The 21,435-nt window shown below is 46.2% G+C and overlaps 1 protein-coding gene and 1 long non-coding RNA gene across 2 annotated transcripts in view; one reads left to right on the top strand and one right to left on the bottom strand.

Moving 5' to 3' along the window:
* LOC132389133 (uncharacterized) overlaps nt 1-5,767 on the bottom strand; it is an 89,591-nt gene extending 83,824 nt beyond the window's left edge. Inside the window, exons 1-2 of the long non-coding RNA XR_009510435.1 lie at nt 4,360-5,767; nt 2,547-2,712 (exon numbers count right to left, since the gene is read on the bottom strand). This is a non-coding gene — a long non-coding RNA (uncharacterized LOC132389133). The remainder of the gene's footprint in view (nt 1-2,546; nt 2,713-4,359) is intronic.
* LOC132404104 (neurexin-3-like) overlaps nt 1-21,435 on the top strand; it is a 2,171,528-nt gene that overhangs the window by 1,331,847 nt on the left and 818,246 nt on the right. The window lies entirely within an intron of this gene.

Below are 21,435 nucleotides of genomic sequence, written 5' to 3'. Positions count from 1 at the left end.
GTACAACATTATCTTTTTGTTCCCCTTTCAACATTTGTACAATCTTGTTTTGAATGCTGCTTTTACATTTGAACCCACTGTCTTTTTAAGAAGTCCATTCCAGCTTCATGTAAAAATTATTTCCTTCGTCTGTCTGTAACACTTAAACAATAAACACATCTGTTTCTTGTTCATTAGTTTCTTTGCAATAGGAGCTATTTTCACTTCATATATACTATCAAATCTATACATTAATTTACTGTATGCATCAGCATTAGATCTACTTTTAACCTTCTGTGCTCTAAAGTTAATTTAAGTAAATTCTCCATTTTCCTAATAGACTTTCCATTCAAATAAAACCCCCAACATCCTATTGTAGAGAAAATAGGAAAGATGTAAAAATGGAAGCATGCCCTTGTCTGATTGAGAGGAGAGACGATGAGGTAATGTTTTGATAATGGAGGATAAGAGAAATGTGGATAGGTACATGGATGTGAGGGGTATGGAGGGCTGTGGTCTGTGATCCAGGCACTGGTCTATGGGACTAGGCAGAGTAATGGTTCAGCATTGCCAAGATTGGCCAAGGGGCCTGTTTCTACACTGAGGTTACTCTATGACACTATTGTTGAAGGTTTTCTCCTTTTTCCTTAAAAACTAGGTCTCTTATAACGATTTCTTAGTTTTAATGAAAATATATCAATGTGAAAGACTGAGACAAGAATATGAAAAAAAAACATAGCAGGAGTAGGTCACTGAATATGACATCGGCTGATATAAAAATGTAAGATATCAAAGCATAATTGGGCCATTTGGTCCATCGAGTCTGCTCCACCATTTCATTATGGCTGATCATGCCCCGGATATCAACTGCCCTCTTTATCTCTCCATAGGTGCTCCCATGACTTGCTGAATATCTCCTGCTGTTTTTTATATGTACTGTTATAACATAAACATAATTATGAGGAATATGCAGATAGATAAATGCAAGTGGGCTTTCTCCACTGAGGTTGAGTGAGACTAGAATGAGAGGTCATAGGTTAAGTGTGAAAGGTGAAGTGTTAAAGGGGATTCTAAGGGGGGACTTCTTCACTGAGAAAGTGGTGCGACTGTGAAACAAGCTCCCAGCAGAAGTGATGGATGTGAGTTTGATTTCAACATTTCTTTCTTTTCAATTCTTTTTATTATTATTGTTATTCAAAATACACAGGTACATCAAAGTAACAACACTTACAATGCCTCAAAAAATTATCTTAAAGATAAATTATCCTTAAGATAATTGATTTCAACATTTAAGAGGAATTTGGAAATACATGGATGGGAGAGGTGGGATGGGTAAATGGGACTAGGTAGAATAATAGTTTGGTACAACTGGATGGGCTGAATGGCCTGTTTCCATGTTGTAGTATTCAATGACAATTGTATTTTTTTTAGAATTCTGGCTGCTAACTGAAGCTAACAGCAGCAGGTTCAAGATCCCTAGCATAAGCTTCCAGACCCCTCCCTTCCATGTACTTCTCCAAATTTTTCTTAAATGGTGAAATTGACTCCCCCTCTACCACTTTCATTGGCAGCTTATTCCACTCTGACAATGGGTGCCATGGTAGCGTAGCAGTTAGCACAACACTATTATATCCTGGAGCGCTCTGGGGTTTGGAGTTCAGAGTTCAATTGCAGTGCCACTCTATAAGTTGTCTCTGTACGTTCCTCCATACCCCCACCACCACTGTGGAACGCGTGGGTATTCCACAGGGCCTCTGGTTACCTCCCACAGTTCAAAGGTGTACTGGGCAGGCTAATTGGTCTTTGTCAATTGTTCTGCGATTTGGTCAGGGTTAATCAGATTTGTCATGTGTTGCGGGGTGTCATGAATCGAAATAGAATAAAATCAATAAAATATCCTTGCTTTACAACACTTGTGTCCTATGAATGCAATACTTCCAATTGTTTTAAACCAGTCAGACGTACATCTCCAACCTTGAACCTGCTCTTGCTCTTTTGTAGCAGACAGCTCCATTGCCTTGCTGATCTATTCAGCCATTTCTACAAATCCTACCAGTCCTGAACTCTGCCAGACGTGGCATCTGTTGGTAACATTGTCTATTTACACTCACTGAGGTTTCACAAACAGTAGCATGCACATTTCAAAGAATCTCTTTCCATGCTGTATGACTCCATAGTAGAACACAACTAAAGTTAAGGCCACAATGAGACTCTTGAAATCCTTGCAATCTTCTCCAACATAAGAAGACACCTTTATCAATGCAATCTGGGTTCATGGCAGCTTGGTAAATCAACTGCCCTGCAAGTGACTGCAGCAAACTGCACCGAGTTGTGGACACAGTTCAGCACATCACAGGGACCCCAGATTCCATCCACATTTCTCTCTGCCTTAGTCGAGCAGCCAGGATAATCCAAAACTCCCACCCACCCCCAGACATTCCCTCTTCTCCCCTCTCCCATCAGACAAAAACCTGAAAGCACACTCAAGGATAGCTTCTATCCCACTGTTATTAGACTGTTGAATGGACCTCTTGTACCACAAATGGACTCTTGACCTCACAATTTACCTCGTCTGTTGCTGTTTCGCTTTATTCTGCATTCTGTTATTGAAGCACCATCAATAACTCTCGGAGACGGGAGGCGAACGATAGGCTTTTACTAGCAGCAAAAGTGACCACAGCATCCTGGAGACTGAGGGAGGAGCAGTGCCTCCAATCGCCTTTATACCGGGGTCTGTGGGAGGAGCCACAGGAGCAGTCAGTGGTGGGGGGGGGGGCATGTCCAGACAGATATACACATAGTTTACCACATTCACCCTCCCCTTTGTTTTAAAGCGAGTCCCCACAGGGCGAAGTTTCTTACAAGTATATTTACAGGTTAAGTCTATCAGGTGGTTAAGTCTGTCGCTGCGATCTAGGTAGCACTGGTGGTGATTGCACCGGTGACGGTGGTTGTGCTGGCTCCTGCCTGACTTGAGGTGCCAGCCCATTAGGCATCAGTAACCCCTCCTGCATGTGCGTGATGCCTGGTATGGAAGTGTCATGAGGTGTCTGTGTAGGGCTTGGTGTGCGTGGTGTCTTATGGGTATATACATTGGTGGGTACAGGGTACATAGTCACCGTGGAGTGTTCAGGGTAGGGGTCTGGTGCTCCTGCAGGCGCCAGGTCGCGGACGGAGACCGTGTCCTCCCACCCGTCAGGTAAGACCACGTAGGCATACTGGGAGTTCGCATGAAGTAGGTGAACCCTCTCAAACATCGGGGAGTATTTATTGCTCCTCGCATGTTTCCGGAGCAGCACTGGCCCTGGGGATGTCAGCCAAGCTGGTAGGGTGGTCCCAGTGGCAGACTTCCTGAGAAAAGAAAAGAGTCGCTCATGAGGGGTGGCATTGGTGGATGGAATGGAGTGCCTCAGGAGGACCTCCTGCCAGCGAGAGACCGGCAATCCCTTTGACCTAAGGGCTAAGAGTGTGGCCTTCCACACAGTGGCATTCTCCCTCTCCACCTGCCCATTCCCCCGGGGATTATAGCTCGTAGTCCTACTAGTAGCAATACCCCAAGCCAGCATTTACTGGCGCAGCTGGTCACTCATAAATGAGGTCCCTCTATCACTGTGGATATAGCAGGGATATCCGAACAGAGTGAAGAGCTGGCGCAGGACTTTTGTGACGGACATGGCAGTGGTATCGGGGCAGGGGATGGCAAAGGGGAACCGCGAGTACTCGTCGATTATGTTGAGAAAGTAGACATTGCGGTCGGTGGAGGGAAGGGGGCCCTTAAAGTCGACACTTAGTTGCTAAGTTGATAAGTTGTGCCTGTTCAGGATGGTAGAAGTGCGGTTTGCACTCAGCACAGACTGGCCCTCCAAGGACTTGTGCTTGGCTCAATAAACCCCTCCCTGAGCAGCCGCTGCACCTCCGACTTAATGAAGGCCCTGTCCCCCGCGCTGTACCTCCTGCTTTTAGTTGCCACAGGTTTACAATCGGGGGTCAGGCTGGCGAACAGCGGGTGGGGGAGGGATCTTGAGGGTGGAGAGGCTGCAAGTGGTGTCAGTAGCGCAGCTGTCGGCATGGTGCTGGGTGGGACGTGTGGGTCGGTGTGTGTGTGTGGTCAGTAGCGGGGTATATGACGAAGTCCCACAAAACTGAGGGTTTCTGACAGTGATTGGTGGGAGGGGCCCGTCATACTCCATTGTCACACTTTTCAGGCGGCTCTGGAAGTCCAGCCCCAATAGCACAGGGGCACACAGTTGAGGCATGACCAGTAACGCAAAGTCCTGATATTCTGTGCCTTGCACCACCAATGTCGCTACACAACCCCCCCCCCACCCCCCGGATGTCTGTGGAATGCGATCCAGAAGCCATGGTGACCCTCTGGCTTACCGGCCGCGTTGCGAGTCCGCAGCATTGCACTGTGTCCGGGTGAATAAAATTCTCAGTGCTGCCCGTGTCAAATAGCCAGCGAGTCCTGTGCCCCTCCACCAGGATGTCCATCATTGACCTTGCGAGCTTATGCGGAGCGCTTTGGTCAAGGGTCACGGAGGCCAGAGTTGCATCGCCATCTTGGTGCCCGGTAAGCAACCGTGGGTCGGGGGCGGGGCGAGGTGGCGCCGACAAAGATGGCCGCCCCCATGCCTCGCACTCGGCGCTGCTTGACCCCGTTCATGGTTTGGACTTACAGGCCTTGGCGAAGTGGCCCTTCTTTCTGCAGCTGGAGCAGGTAGCTTCTCAGGCCAGGCAGCGTTTTCCGGGGTGCTTTTTGAGTCCGCAGAAATAACACTGCACAGACTTGCGACTGGCAGCAGCCGTGGTCGATATGCCGGGTTGCGGGGACTTCATGGACTTGCGACTAGCAGCAGCTGTGGCTGATTCGCCGGCGGGTAGCGGGGACTTCACAGACTCACGACTGGCAGCAGCCGAGGTTGATTCGCCGGTGGGTTGCGGGGTCTGCAGCGTCCACAGGGCCAGCAGGAGATCGCGCGCCTGGACAGCATCAGCATCGTGCAGTGCGGCCTCCAGCGTGTCGTCCAGCTTGATCGCCGAATGTAAGGTGAGATCGGCATGTTCCAGCAGCCGCTGGCGCACTTACACTGACCTGATCCCCGTAACGAAGGCGTCTCTTACTAGCAGCTCTGCAGGCCGCTCTGCCGTCAGTCCCGCACAAGTGTCTGTAGGGCTCAGACAAACTCAGCACCCGACTCTCCGGCACACTGCCGCCGTGTCGCTAAGCGATGTCTTGCGTAGACGGTGTTCACCGGTTGCAGGTATTATCTTTTGAGGGCGTCCAGTGCCCCTCGGTAGGTCAGCAGGTCCCTGATCAGGTCCCTGACCCTGGAGAGGAGAATTTTGTGCAACGTTGCAGGCTCGGTCACATGAATCTCTTCCAGGTACGATTGGAAGCATGCAAGCCAGAGTTCAAAAGCGATGCTGGCTTCCGGAGATTGAGAGCCAATATCCAATCCTTCGGGTCGTAAAATGCTCTCCGTATTTTAAAATGCTGCTAATAAAATTGATGCACCATCAATAACTCTCGGAGACGGGAGGCGAACAATAGGCTTTTATTAGCAGCAGAAGTGACCACAACATCTTGGAGACTGAGGGAGGAGCAGTGCCTGCAATCGCCTTTATATAGGGGTCTGTGGGAGGAGCCACAGGAGCAGTCAGCAGAGGGGCGTATCCAGACAGGTATACACATAGTTTACCACAGTTATTGGCTTAGCTTGTTCTACTTCACCATGCTGTGTAATATGAACAGTATGCAAGACAAGCTTTCCACTGTTTCTTGGTACAATTCCAGTTTCAATCCCAAGATGCACCAGTGCAGCATTTCCTTGTAATACACATTCTTGTATAAATGATTCCCATTGGTTGTGTCTAACCAAGCACACTTCAGGTAGATGGACCAGAAGGTAAATTCTTCTGACTAACAACCCATGAAGTAAACACCCAACCCATTCCAGTAGTCCCTATTTTAATACATTTATGTTGTGAAGGACACTATTATTATTCATTTAATTGGGCATTTAGTAAACATTGAACATTTGTCACGCCTGCATCGCTCCCTATTCACTGATAAATTATATTAGTTTTTCATTACTTTACAATAGTGCTTTACATAAAATATACTTATGTCTCACTGTGGGACTTTAAAAAATTAATAGAGCATATTCATAGCATAGCAAACTATACAGCCATTTGCTTTACCCCTTGGCAACAGTGTATAGCTGTGTGTGTTCTTTTTCATATTTCCATAATATTTTTTATTTGTTATATAATAACTATTTGCAAGCCAAGGTTTGTGCAATCGTGAAGAACGTTCTTGCTAGTAATTTAAATACATGAGGACTTGGAACCAGGAAAGGAATATTTAAGCTCTCCATAACGAAGAGATTCTGCTGGAAATCTTGAGCAACACACAGTAAACACTGGAGGAACTCGGCAGTTCAAACGGGCTCAGTGGATGGAAATTAACAGTCAATGTTTCAGGCCAAAACTCTTCAATAGTACTCTCCTACCTTCTGAACAATTGTTTCAACAAAAATCTGTCTTCTCCTTGTCTTCCTTTCTGCTTCCCAAAGGCTTGGCTGAACTTAGAAGACGAAGGGTCGCGGCCCAAAACATCAGCTCTGTTCTTTTCCATAGACACTGCCTGACCTGTTGAGTTCCTTCAGCATTTTGTGTGTGTTACTCTGGATTTCCACCATCTGCAGAATACCTTGCATTTAATACTTTCTGCTCTTTGTCACTTCCACCTATCACCTGCAATTTTCTGCCATTATTTCCACACTCCCTTCTCTCTGTCTGCCCATTGCAACATCTGCCAGCCCTTGCTCCGTCCCCTCCCTCAACTATTTCACACTCTCTCCCCTCTGCTCTTTTAGTCCAGATAAAGGGTCTCGACCCAAACGATTGACTGTCCATTTTCCATCCAAGATTATGTGTGACCTGTTGAGTTCCTCCAGCACTTCCTATGTTACAGTGGAATCAAGAATCCTGCTGTGTCTTAGTGCCTTTGCATCTCCTGTCTCCATCAGGCAGTTTATTCAACGCCAATCAACCTATGCATGCTGAAGACCTTCCTTGTAACTGTTCTGTTTATTTAATATTTGTTACTTTTAGCAAAACTGTGCAGTTCTACCTACCATGCTACCAAACCATACTATTAAAGCAAACATTTGACGTCTTTCATAATTGAAACCTGTAACACATCTCTAATGCCATCTTGGTTCAAAACTGGGTGAAGCTACAAGACTGGCCCATGTGGGAATTGCATGTGCCCTTACGATCTAGATTCACTTGAAATGAGATTAGAAACACCAACGCCAGGAAAGAACAGAGAGTGGTGGCTACAGCCCAGTCCATCACAAGCAAAGCCTTCTACACCATTGAGCATATTTACATGGAGCACTGCCACAAGAAAGCAACATCTAGCACCAAGTCCATGGTGTCTTCTCACTACTACCATTAGGCAGGAGGTATAGAGAGTCCTTAAGTCCAACACCACCAGGTTCAGGAACAGTTATTACCCTATGACCATCAGGCTCTTGAACCAGCATGGATAATCCCACTAAGCTCAACTCTGAGCTGATTCTATGACCTATGACACACTTTGAAGGACACGTTCTCAGTAACACAATATTTTGTTTGCACAATTTGTCCTCTTTTACAAATTGTTTGCTTCTTAGATTTTTGTTGTGTATAATTTTTTACTGTATTACTTTTTTTCCCCTGTGAATGCCTGCAAGAAAATGAATCTTTAGGTCGTATATGGTAACATGTACATACTTGGATAATAAATTTATTTTGACTTTGACAGTGCATTGTGCAGCTGAATTAAATGGAAATCAAAAACAAAAGCTGTAGATGCTGGTAATCAAAGACAGAAAATGCTGGGAGCTCTCAGAATGCCATGGTAGCATAGTGGTGACTGTGCTCGGGCTGTTCCAGAGTTCAGAGTTTAATCCTGGTACCACTCTGTAAGGAGTTTCTGAAAGTCTTGCCTGTGGAACGTGTGGGTTTTCTCAGGGTGCTCCAGTTCCCTCCACGTCTTCCGGTTTCCTCCCACAGCCCAAAGGGTTAGATTCAATGATCATTGTAAATTGTTCCGTGATTAGGTGGGTGCTAATCAGGGATGTGCGTTTGCTGGGTCATTAGGGCCTACTCCACCCTGTAAAATAAAATAAAAATGCTCGCTCCCTTTGGTAGCCGTGGTAACATAGCAGTTAGCATGATGTTATTACAGCTCGGGGTGTTCCGGAGTTCTGCCGCCATTCTGTAAGGAAATTTTGCATTCTCTCCCTGGAATGTGTGTGTTTTCCCCAGGTGCTTCGGTCTCTTTCCATGGTCCAAAGACGTACCGGTTGGGAGGTGAATTGGTCTTGATTAGGCTAGCGTTAAATCGGTGGTTTGCTGGGTGGCGTGGCTCAAAGGAGTGTCAGAGGAGGAGCCGGCCAGTGTCAGAGGAGGAGCCTGCCAGTGCGTCAGAGAAGGAGTTGGCCAGTGTGTCAGAGGAGGAGTTGGCCAGTGTGTCAGAGGAGGAGCCGGCCAGTGCGTCAGAGGAGGAGCCGGCCAGAGTGTCAGAGGAGGAGCCGGCCAGTGCGTCAGAGGAGGAGTTGGCCAGTGTGTCAGAGGAGGAGCCGGCCAGTGTGTCAGAGGAGGAGTTGGCCAGTGCGTCAGAGGAGGAGTTGGCCAGTGTGTCAGAGGAGGAGCCGGCCAGTGCGTCAGAGGAGGAGTTGGCCAGTGTGTCAGAGGAGGAGCCGGCCAGAGTGTCAGAGGAGGAGCCGGCCAGAGTGTCAGAGGAGGAGCCTGCCAGTGCGTCAGAGAAGGAGTTGGCCAGTGTGTCAGAGGAGGAGTTGGCCAGTGTGTCAGAGGAGGAGCCGGCCAGTGCGTCAGAGGAGGAGCCGGCCAGAGTGTCAGAGGAGGAGCCGGCCAGTGCGTCAGAGGAGGAGTTGGCCAGTGTGTCAGAGGAGGAGCCGGCCAGTGTGTCAGAGGAGGAGTTGGCCAGTGCGTCAGAGGAGGAGTTGGCCAGTGTGTCAGAGGAGGAGCCGGCCAGTGCGTCAGAGGAGGAGTTGGCCAGTGTGTCAGAGGAGGAGCCGGCCAGAGTGTCAGAGGAGGAGCCGGCCAGTGCATCAGAGGAGGAGCCGGCCAGTGCATCAGAGGAGGAGCCGGCCAGTGCGTCAGAGGAGGAGCCGGCCAGTGTGTCAGAGGAGGAGCCGGCCAGAGTGTCAGAGGAGGAGCCGGCCAGTGTGTCAGAGGAGGAGCCGGCCAGTGCGTCAGAGGAGGAGCCGGCCAGTGCGTCAGAGGAGGAGCCGGCCAGAGTGTCAGAGGAGGAGCCGGCCAGTGCGTCAGAGGAGGAGCCAGCCAGAGTGTCAGAGGAGGAGCCGGCCAGTGTCAGAGGAGGAGTTGGCCAGTGTCAGAGGAGGAGCCGGCCAGTGTGTCAGAGGAGGAGCCGGCCAGTGTCAGAGGAGGAGCCGGCCAGTGTCAGAGGAGGAGCCGGCCAGAGTGTCAGAGGAGGAGTTCGCCAGTGTGTCAGAGGAGGAGCCGGCCAGTGTCAGAGGAGGAGCCGGCCAGTGTCAGAGGAGGAGCCAGCCAGAGTGTCAGAGGAGGAGCCGGCCAGAGTGTCAGAGGAGGAGCCGGCCAGAGTGTCAGAGGAGGAGCCGGCCAGTGTGTCAGAGGAGGAGCCGGCCAGTGCGTCAGAGGAGGAGTTGGCCAGTGTGTCAGAGGAGGAGCCGGCCAGAGTGTCAGAGGAGGAGCCGGCCAGAGTGTCAGAGGAGGAGTTGGCCAGTGCGTCAGAGGAGGAGCCGGCCAGTGTGTCAGAGGAGGAGCCGGCCAGTGTGTCAGAGGAGGAGCCGGCCAGAGTGTCAGAGGAGGAGCCGGCCAGAGTGTCAGAGGAGGAGCCAGCCAGAGTGTCAGAGGAGGAGCCGGCCAGTGCGTCAGAGGAGGAGCCAGCCAGAGTGTCAGAGGAGGAGCCGGCCAGTGCGTCAGAGGAGGAGCCGGCCAGTGTCAGAGGAGGAGTTGGCCAGTGCGTCAGAGGAGGAGCCGGCCAGTGTCAGAGGAGGAGTTGGCCAGTGCGTCAGAGGAGGAGCCGGCCAGTGCGTCAGAGGAGGAGCCGGCCAGAGTGTCAGAGGAGGAGCCGGCCAGAGTGTCAGAGGAGGAGCCAGCCAGAGTGTCAGAGGAGGAGCCGGCCAGTGCGTCAGAGGAGGAGCCGGCCAGTGCATCAGAGGAGGAGTTGGCCAGTGTGTCAGAGGAGGAGCCGGCCAGTGTCAGAGGAGGAGTTGGCCAGTGCGTCAGAGGAGGAGCTGGCCAGAGTGTCAGAGGAGGAGTTGGCCAGTGCGTCAGAGGAGGAGCCGGCCAGTGTGTCAGAGGAGGAGCCGGCCAGTGTGTCAGAGGAGGAGCCGGCCAGAGTGTCAGAGGAGGAGCCAGCCAGTGTGTCAGAGGAGGAGCCAGCCAGTGCGTCAGAGGAGGAGTTGGCCAGTGTGTCAGAGGAGGAGCCGGCCAGTGTCAGAGGAGGAGTTGGCCAGTGCGTCAGAGGAGGAGCCGGCCAGTGCGTCAGAGGAGGAGCCGGCCAGAGTGTCAGAGGAGGAGCCGGCCAGTGCGTCAGAGGAGGAGCCGGCCAGAGTGTCAGAGGAGGAGTTGGCCAGTGCATCAGAGGAGGAGTTGGCCAGTGTGTCAGAGGAGGAGCCGGCCAGTGTGTCAGAGGAGGAGTTGGCCAGTGGGTCAGAGGAGGAGCCGGCCAGAGTGTCAGAGGAGGAGTTGGCCAGAGTGTCAGAGGAGGAGCCGGCCAGTGCGTCAGAGGAGGAGCCGGCCAGAGTGTCAGAGGAGGAGTTGGCCAGAGTGTCAGAGGAGGAGCCGGCCAGTGCGTCAGAGGAGGAGTTGGCCAGTGCATCAGAGGAGGAGTTGGCCAGTGTGTCAGAGGAGGAGCCGGCCAGAGTGTCAGAGGAGGAGCCGGCCAGTGCGTCAGAGGAGGAGCCGGCCAGAGTGTCAGAGGAGGAGCCAGCCAGAGTGTCAGAGGAGGAGCCGGCCAGAGTGTCAGAGGAGGAGCCGGCCAGTGCATCAGAGGAGGAGTTGGCCAGTGCATCAGAGGAGGAGTTGGCCAGTGTGTCAGAGGAGGAGCCGGCCAGAGTGTCAGAGGAGGAGTTGGCCAGAGTGTCAGAGGAGGAGTCAGCTGGTGTGTTGGAGGAGCCAGATAGCTCAGAGGAGGTGGCTTGGGTGCAAACCATGTTGCTGCCTGCTATTCAAAGGCCTTGGAGCTGGTTTGTGAAAGCAGCGTGCAGTGTAGGCGCAGATGATCGTCTTGGATGTTTCTCTGGCGATCGCATGACCCTGTTCGACATTGATAATGCGAGTTACCTCAGGCCTGTTACCCTTGTTTGGTGGGAAGACAGGCGGTGTGAGAGCTGCTTGGCCTCAGTTGTAGAAAGGACTAGACCTCAAGGCCTTGAGCTTGCCTTCTGCTGCAGTCCAGGTGAGGAGGCAGCTGAGCTGGGTGTAGCATCGCATCTGTGCTCAGTTGGGGACTGGCCTCTCCCATTGGTGCTTCCTGTTCGTGTCTGATTGGGGAAATGTTAGGCTGATTTGCCAGGAACCATGCCATCAATTTTTGGGGCATGCCACTCAGGTTCTCGAACAGTATGTATATTCTTTTGTGTGACCATGTTATTTTTAGTTTGCTATTTTGAATGCAGTTTCTATGTTTTTCACCTTGACCTCAGAAGAATGCTGTTTTGTTTGGCTGTATCCTTATATGGTTGAATGATAATTAAACTTGGTTTGATTTTGATTTGATTCTTCAAATAATTAAAATGGTTTTAACCTATACAGTACCTATAGAAAATATTCACTCCTCTCACCCCACTTGGAAGTTTTCGTGTTTTATTATTTTACAACATTAAATCACAGTGGATTTAATTTGGCTTTTTTGATACCAAAAGAAAAAGACTCTTTTGTGTCAAAGTGAAAACAGATCTCTACACAGATATCTAAATTAAGTACAAGTATAAAACACAAAATAATTGATTGCAATTTAATATGATGCACCAAATCATCACTGGTGCAGCCATTTGGTTTTAGGAGTCACATAATTAGTTAAATGGAGATCTGTTTATGGAGACTTGGGTGCAGTCTAGATGTCTCAATTGATTGTAGTAAAAAATAAACCTGTTTCTGGAAGGTCCAGTTTCTGGTGAGTCAGTATCCTGGCAAAAACTACACCTTGAAGACAGAAGAACACTCCAAGCAACTTCAGTTAAAAGTTATTGGAAAGCATAAGTCAGGAGATGGATACAATAACATTTCCAAGTCACTGAATATCCCTTAGAGTACAGTTAAATCAATCATCGAGAAATGGAAAGAATATGGCACAGCTGTAAATCTACCTAGAGCAGGTTGAGTGACGGTGCAAGAAGGGGACTAGTGAGGGAGGCCACCAAAACACTGATGATAACTCTGGAGGAGTTACAAGCTTCAGTGACTCAGATGAATGAGACTGCACATACAACAACTGTTGCCCGGGTGATTCACCAGTTGTAGCTTTATTGGAGAGTGGCAAAGAGAAAGCCACTGCTGAATAAACTCATATCAGATCTCGGCTAGAGTTTGCCAGAAGGCACGTGGGAGACTGAAGTCAACCGGAAGAAGGTTCTATGGTCTGATGAAACCAAAATTGAGCTTTTGGCCATCAGACTAAATGCTATGTTTAGCATAAGCCGAACACCACAAATCATCAAAAACTCACCGTCCCTACCGTGAAGCATGGTGGTGGCTGCATCATGCTGTGGGGATGCTTCACTGCCGCAGGCCCTGGAAAACTTGCAAAGGTAGAGGGTTAAATGAATGCAGCAAAATACAGGAAATCCAGGAGGAAAACCTGATGTAGTCTGCATGAGAACTGCAACTTGGGAGAAGGTTTGTTTTCTGGGAAGACAAGCCCAAGCATAAAGCCAAAGCTACACAGAAATGGTTTAAAAACAACAAAGTCGATGTTTTGGAGTGGCTAAGTCAGAGTCCAGACCTCAATCCAATTGAGAATTTGTGGCAAAAAGGGCTGTTAACTCATGATCCCCATGCAATTTGATAGAGCCTGAGCAGTTTTATTAAGAAAAATGGGGAAAAATTGCAAAGTCCAACTGTCCAAAGCTGATAGAGACCTATATACACGGACTCAAGGTTGTAATTGCTGCCAAAAGTGCATTTACTAAATACTGCCTTGAAGGGGGTGAGTAATTATGCAATCAATTATTTTGTATTTAATAATAGTACTGTAATAAATTTAGACTTACTTGTAGAAATTTGTTTTTACTGGGTTGCAAAAGAGTCTCTTTTGCTGATCAGTGTCAATAAAGCCAAATTAAGTCCAACAAAATATGAAAATTTCCAAATGGGGGGGTGAATATTTCTTAGAAAGAACTGTATGTACTTTGATAATAACTTTTACTTATTTCGATCTACACTCTTAGACAGTCTCTCAGAGTCGAGGATAACTTATATTCAGTCCAGTAGTCCAGTTCTTTGTGCTCTGTGGTCACTAATGAAGCCAATGTAGAAAAACAGACCCGTCCATCAATGGGGCAAGAGGTGGTTGATTTGTTTGTGTGTGTGTGTTCGTTCAGAAGCAGCCCAGCACTTTGTATCTCAGCTAATTTGACCAAACACTCACTTGTCATGGTGTAAGCAGAATCATCTGCAGCTTAATGTGAAAAAGACTAAGGAGCTGGTGGTGGACCTGAGGAGGGCTAAGGCACCAGTGACCCTTGCTTCCATCCAAGGGGTCAGTGTGAAAATGGTGGAGGATTACAAATACCTGGGGATACAAATTGACAATAAACTGGACTGGTCAAAGAACACTGAGGCTGTCTACAAGAAGGGTCAGAGCCGTCTCTACTTCCTGAGGAGGCGGAGGTCCTTTAACATCTGCCGGACGATGCTGAGGATGTTCTGCAAGTCTGTGGTGGCCAGTGCTATCATGTTTGCTGTTGTGTGCTGGGGTAGCAGGCTGAGGGTAGCAGACACCAACAGAATCAACAAGCTCATTCGTAAGGCCAGTGATGTTGTGGGGGTGGAACTGGACTCTCCGACGGTGGTGTCTGAAAAGAGGATGCTGTCCAAGTTGCATGCCATCTTGGACAATGTCTCCCACCCACTCCATAATGTACTGGTTAGGCACAGGAGTACATTCAGCCAGAGACTCATTCCACCGAGATGTAACACTGAGCGGCATAGGAAGTCATTCCTGCCTGTGGCCATCAAATTTTACAACTCCTCCCTCGGAGTGTCAGACACCCTGAGCCAATAGGCTAGTCCTGGACTTATTTCCACTTCGCATAATTTACTTATCATTATTTAATTATCATGGTTTTATATTGCTATATTTCTACACTATTCTTGGTTGGTGCGACTGTAACGAAACCCAATTTCCCTTGGGATCAATAAAGTATGTCTGTCTGTCTGTTCTTCTTCCACCAGCAAACTTTGGCTACAGTATCAAAAAGTAAACATTGTACATTCATTATTAGGTATACAAAATTATGATTGCTATAGATAAGGTAAATACTAGCAGGTTTTTCCCACTGAGATTGGGTTGGGTTAGATTAGAACTAGATGTCATGGGTCAAGGGTGAAAGGTGTATTGTTTAAGGGGAAGCTAAGGGGGAACTTCTTCCCTCAGAATGTGGAATGAACCGCCAGAGAAAGTGGTGCATCTGGGTTTGATTGCAACATTTAGGAAAAGTTTGTGTAAGTACATGGATGGGAGAAGTATGGAGAACTGTGGCCCAGGTGCATGTCAATGGGACTAGACAGAATTATAGTTCAGAATGGACTCAATAGGCAGAAGGGCCTATTTCTGTGCTGCAGTACTCTCTGACTGTACATATGAATCTAAGATTCTAGCTTTAAAAATGTCAATGGAATGGTGGGTAAGAATGAAAGTTTGGAGAGAGGACTGTATACGTGGGCGGGTTGGACAGAGGAACAGTGCTTATTTTGTGGTTGTATTGTGACTTGGTATGTTCTGTTTTTTTTTCCTGTTCTGCCAAGCATCGAGTACACGCTACGCTGGTGCCAGAGCGTATGAGAGCTGCCGGCAGCACATCCTGGGTGTGTTCACTGTGAATGAAATCGACACATTTTATTGTATATTTTGATCTGTATGTGATAAATAAATCTGAATCTGAGGTTTGCATCTGTAATGACAGCTTGAGAATGTTCAAAATCAATCCACAACTTGTTAAATACAACGTGACTAATACTTGTTGCGATAGAGAATGACTAGCTTGATGGTTAACGTGGAACTCATTTCTGAAAACAGTCTTCCAAGAGATCGGCCTCTCCAAATGCACACTGCAGAGCAGTCTATTTCGAGGACTATAATCAGTAATACTGCCACTTTGAGCAGTATCCATTTACAGCATATTACTACCTTGTTGCATCTTCCTCCAGAGGCATGGCATTTAACAGGGCAGTTTTATCATCTCTGACAGCAGCCAGGGCAGGTACCTCAAGCCAACTAATCACACTCGGGTTTGTTTCTAGGAACCATTAGTTTGCCCCAGAGAAACAACACAGAAGGAAAAAGGTCCAACAAGCCTAATTGTCCTCTTCTCAAATTCGTCCACAAATTGATGTTTACACTCTCTCTACTTTTACGAAATAGTATTGGATGGAGTTTCCAACAAAGTTCCCTCATATTCCTGAATTGTCATTTCCCTTTACTTTGATTCACTGACAGAAAAATTGCAAAGATACACCCCCTTTGTATGTCACTGCCAGTTCTGCTACCACTTGCAAGGAGTTAAATAATTTGCAGTTTTAAACAAAAACAGTGTGGAAAGCTTGTCAAAGATCCTTTCTAGCATTTCCATCAGTGGGCAGACCAGAATATATATGGACTAAATGTAAAGTGCACTGGCATTTGAGTGGTGAAGTTTTAGGAAAGACCAGATGGGAGGGATATTCAAACTTTAAAGGGTTTTGACCTTAGCAGGAAAGGCAGTAGTGTTGAATAGACAATGTGACACTTCATCCTAAAAGTCTTGCACTGTCTTCTCTGTCCAGTTTCACACTGTCCCACCACAATACCTTGTCCTCCCCCACCTCCCATATCCCATTTAGATAATCTCTTAGCTTCAGGCTATCATGGCCAATTTTACCATCATTCATTGCAGAAGTCATGGAGTCATACAACATGGAAATAGGCCCTTTAGCCCAACAGGTCCATGACAACCAAGATTCCCATTTAAGTTAGTCTCATTTGTCCATGTTTGGCCCATATCACTCTAAATCTTCCCTGGCCACGTGTTCATGTACTTGCCTCAACCATTTCCTATGGCTGGTCATTCCATATGTGGACTACATTCTGGGCGGGAAAAAAAATGGTCCCACAGGTTCCTATTAAATCTAAAGAGATTGTTTTACTAAATGCTGGGTGTCTGGTGTATTTATTGATTTCTCAAGATCCAACTTGGTATTGAGAGCAACTTTGGGCTCCTTTTCTAAGAAAGGATGTGCTTACGATTGAGAGGGTCCAAAGGAGGTTCATGAGAATGATCCCAGCAATGAGAGGATTAACACATGAGGAGCAATTGATGGTTCACAGCTTGTACTTGCTGGAGTTCAGAAGAATGAGGAACCTATCAAATATTGAAAGGCCTAGATGGAGTGGATGCACAGAGAATGTTTCCCATAGTGGGAAAATCTAGGACTGGGGGGCTCGGCTTCAGAATAGAAGGACTGTCCCTTTAGAACTGAGTTCTGGAGGAATTTCTTTAGCCAGAGGGTGGTGAATCTGTTGAATTTATTGCCACAGATGGCCGTGGAGATCAAATCTTTAGATGTATTTAAAGAGGAAGTTGATAGTGTATTGATTAGTATGGGTGTCAAAAGTTACAAAGAGAAGATAGGTGAATGGAGTTGAGAGGGAATGAATCAGCCATGATGAAATGGCGGAGCAGACATGATGGGTTGAATAGCCTAATTCTGCTCCTATGTCATTTGGTCTAATGGATGGAAGACATTTATTTCATGCTTATCAAGTTTCCAAAAGGTAGTTGTTGAGTTTATGCACTTAGACATCATTCCATTGTATAATTCAACTTACATTAGTCACTAAAAATATTAATGTACCATATGAGCCTACCATCCTCATTTCCCTCTAATTCCAAGATGGTTCTTTTTCATCAGCTTCACCTTGAAGACATCTGGTACTTTCATCAAGTACTTGTTTAGTGGAAATTACCTCATTCTAACTCTTCTGTAGATAGAGAGGATTCTTCTGAGTTTCCTCTTGTTTAATAAGCAGCTGTATTGCAGTTTGTTCGTTTTGGATGTTCCACTCGTCAAAACATCCTCCCTCTGTTTTTACCTACCAAACACTTTCTTCATTTTGATCTCCAGCTGAAGGGAATGTAGGGAGATTAAAATGGGTGAGGGTGGGAGCTGAATAAAAACAGAAATGGGTGTTTTATGGTAAAGCACGATATTACAATGAACACAGAACAGTTCAGTACTGGAACAAGCCCATTGACTGACAATATCCGTGCCAAACACAATTCTGAATTAAGTTAAATCTCTTCTGGCAGCACGTGCTCTATGTTCTTCAATTCCCTGCATATTCATGTCCATCCAAAGCAGGGGTTCCCAATCTAGGAACAACAGACCTCTTGGTTAATGATAGGGGTCTATGGCATGAAAAAGGTTTGGAACCCCTGATCTAAAGGCTTCTTATATGCTGCTATTGTTGCTGCTTCCACTACTATCCCTGGCAGCCTGTTGCAGGGACCCACCACAGTCTGTGTCAAATAAATAAATAAATTGGCCTGCACATCTTCCTTAAACTTTCCCCCTCTAACCTCTAGTATGTGCAATTTCTATCCTGGGAGAAGGATTCTGACTGTCTACCGTATTTATGATTCTCATAATTTTATAAACTTCTATTGAGTTTCCCCTCAGCCTCCAGTGCTCAAGAGAGAACAACTCTAGATTGTCCAACCTGTCTTTATAACTCATAACCTCTAATCGAATCACCATCATGATAAATCTCTGCTGTATTTTTTTCAAAAGACTCCACATCCTTTCCTGAAAGGGGTGTGCATAATTGGAAAGAATATTCCAGGTGAGGTCTGTTGAAAATTTTATATATGCTGTAACATGTCTTCCTTGTACTCAATATCCTGAACAATGAAGACAAGCATGCCCTATATGTAATTTACTCTCCTATCTACTTGTGTGGCTACATTCATGGAGCTAAATCATCAGACTCCTCTGTCTGTCAGTGTTATTAAGGGGTCTGCCATTCATTGTTAACTTTCTTTCTGCCACCTCACACATGCTCAGACCAGACTCCTCAGCCCACATCTGTAACTGATCTGGATCCTGCCATATCCTTCAACAAAGCTCTGTACTGTCAACAGCTCCACTGTGTCTTCCACAAGCTACTGACCCACTCATCTACATTGTCATCAGAGTCAGCTGCATACACTCAGTGGCCACTTAATCATGTAACTCATGTACCTAATAAAGTGATCACTGAGTGTAGGTTCATGGTCTTCTGCTGCTGTAGCCCAACCGCTTCAAAGTTATACATGTTGTACATTCAGAGATGCTCCTCTGCGCGCCACTGCTGTAACACGTGGTTATTTGAATTACTGCTGCCTTCCTGTCAGCTTGAACCAGTCTGACCATTCTCCTCTGACCTCTCTCATTAACAAGGTGTTTTCACCCACAGAACTTCCACTCCCTGGATGTTTTGTTTGTTTTTCATACCATCCTTTGTAAACTCTGTGGTGCATCAGAATCCCAAGAGATCAACGGTTTCTGAGATACTCAAACCATCCCATCTGCTGACAACAATCATTCTTCAGCCAAAGTCACGTTGGTCACATTTCTTCTCCATTCTGACATTTGGTCTGAACAACAACTAATCCTTCTGACCATGTCTGCATGCTTTTATGCATTGAGTTGCTGCCACATGATTGGCTGATTAAATATTTGCATTAGCAAGCAGGTGCACAGTTGTGCCAAATAAAGTGGCGCCACAGTGTAGATGATGAAGAAGAGGTTCCAGCACTGATCTCTGTGGAACACCACTGGTCATAGACCCAGCTAAAATGACAACCTCCCACCAATAAGCTATATTTTACATGGGCAAGTCAATTCTGAATCCAGACTACAAAGTCACCATGGACCCCATGCATTTTAACCTTCTTGGTGGATCCCCTTTAGCCTCTCTGAATCATACTCTCTTTACAGTGAGAATGAGCCCTATACCCAATGCTAACCATTTCTGGCATTCTTGTAAGTCAGTTTTGTACTCTTTCCAGAAGCTCTACTAAGTCATTTGTAAGATAGAAGCCAGAGATGTTCATGATCTTCTAAGCTTAGATCTCAAGAGGGATGACTTATGGTGCAGAGTAACCTTAGGAGGAAATGATGGTTGGGGTTTCAGGATGGTCAGCTGGGCAAGGTTGTGAAGGAGTTAAGTGCTACTCGTGGCATTTAGGTTAATGAATTGGAAATAAGCCCAGGGTATTTGTTAAAGTTCTTGCAATAATGAGGATCGCTGCATTTGAAGTCAGCAACCTAATTCTTAGATAATTATTCTTCTAGTTAATTAAAAGGAGTTGCCAGCTGTGGTGAATAATTGAAAGAAAACTTTGAGCTTTGGAAAAGTTAAATAAAATTTTAAAATGCTGGGAAATAAGTAAAGGGTCAGTCTGCATCTGAGAGAAATGAGGCAGCTAAATGATTATCATCCAATCAGAACCCCAAGCCAAGCACTGAGCATCATGTAGTAAGAATTTATTCACAACAACTTAGCATATACACTTGCATGCAACTTCCAGAATTTGGTTTGTTTGAAGGCAGTGGCATTAAATTTTGGAAGCAGAGTGTAATGTGCATACAATGCAGTTCTATACATTTAACACGTGACCAAACCTTTATCCCAATAACATTCTTTCAGTGACTATTTGTTACTCTACTTTGGCACTGACGTTAGTTTATTAACATCACATTGTACTGAGATTCACTGAAGAGCTTGTCTTGCACACTGTTCATACAGATCAGATCATTACACAATGCATTAAGATAGAACAAAGTAAAACAGAAACAAGGCGGTATAAAGTTTAACAGGTATAGAGAAAGAGCAGTGCAGTTAAACACTCGGGCGCAAGATCATCATTAGGTAGATTATGAGATCAATTATCCATTTTATTATACTGGGATGATACCATTCAATAATCTTATTACAGTGGGATAGAAACTCTCCCAGAGGTTGGTGTTACAAACTTTCAAGCTTTTTGTATCATCTGTCCAGTGGGAGAGGGGAGAAGAGAGAATGTCCACAGAGGGCGAGTCTTTGATTATGCTGGCTGCTTTATTGAGGCAATGAGAGTTCAGCTTCCAAGATGTGCTGAGCTGTGTCCACAGCTCTCTTCATTTAGTTATCATTACAATTTTTTTTTGGTTCACTTGCTTTTTTTTCTTTAACTAATTTGCATTTCTCACTGCTTGCAAGTTAGCTGGAAGCAAGAATGATCAATGATTTCAAAACGAAGGTTGACTGTGGTAACTTTGTACAGCTATGGAGATGGTAATGGAAAATGCAGCTAATTGGACCATTCTATAAAGCCAAAATGGTTTTGATGGGCCAAATGATCTTCTTTTGGACTGTAAAGGATCTATGACATTATAAAAAAAACATTTGTAAGTGATTAAAAATCTTTATTTTCTGTAACTTCTACAACCACAAAATGTTCCATGCCATGAGGTATTTTTGAAATATGTAAAGCACGAATTGAGGGAAGAAAGCTCCACACAGCAAGATCCCATTAACAGCATGATAATAAGCAGAAATTTTAAATATATATTCTTTGAAGAATAGATTTAGGCCAAAACACTGAGAATAACTCTTCTATTCTTCTTCAAAGTAATGCCCAGGGACCATTAATCTGACCAGAGTGGAGACAGGCTTCGTTTAATGACTCATTTACAATCAGAATTACAGTTGGAGCCAGAATCAGAACCAGATTAATAATAACTGAGAGTGTCATGAGATTTATTGTTTTGGGACAGCAGTACATTACAAGGCATGAAAAGATGACCACAAGTTACAATATTAAATAAACAAACCAATCGAACAATCAATCAATCAATAGTGCAAAAGAGGAAGAATGGGGTTGTGTTCTTGTCTTCATGGCCCATTCAGAAATCTAATGGCAGAAGGGAGGTTTTGAACAATGGACTTCAGTCTCCTGTACCTCCTTTCTGATGGTGGCAATGAGACAAGGGCCTGTCTTGGATGGTGAGAGTCCTTAATGATAGATGCCGCCTTCTTGAGGAACTGCCATTTGAAGATGTCCTTGATGGAGGAGAGCCTTGTGCCTGTGATGGAGTCATAGAGCACTACAACACAGAAACCGACTGAAAATACAACCCTCTTCAGCCTTTTTCGATCCTGCGCATTGG

Source organism: Hypanus sabinus, chromosome 2 (genome assembly GCF_030144855.1).
Source record: "Hypanus sabinus isolate sHypSab1 chromosome 2, sHypSab1.hap1, whole genome shotgun sequence".
In the NCBI taxonomy this organism is placed as follows: domain Eukaryota; kingdom Metazoa; phylum Chordata; class Chondrichthyes; order Myliobatiformes; family Dasyatidae; genus Hypanus; species Hypanus sabinus.
Note: the sequence above shows the minus strand (reverse complement) of the source record. Positions and strands in the feature narration are given on the sequence as shown.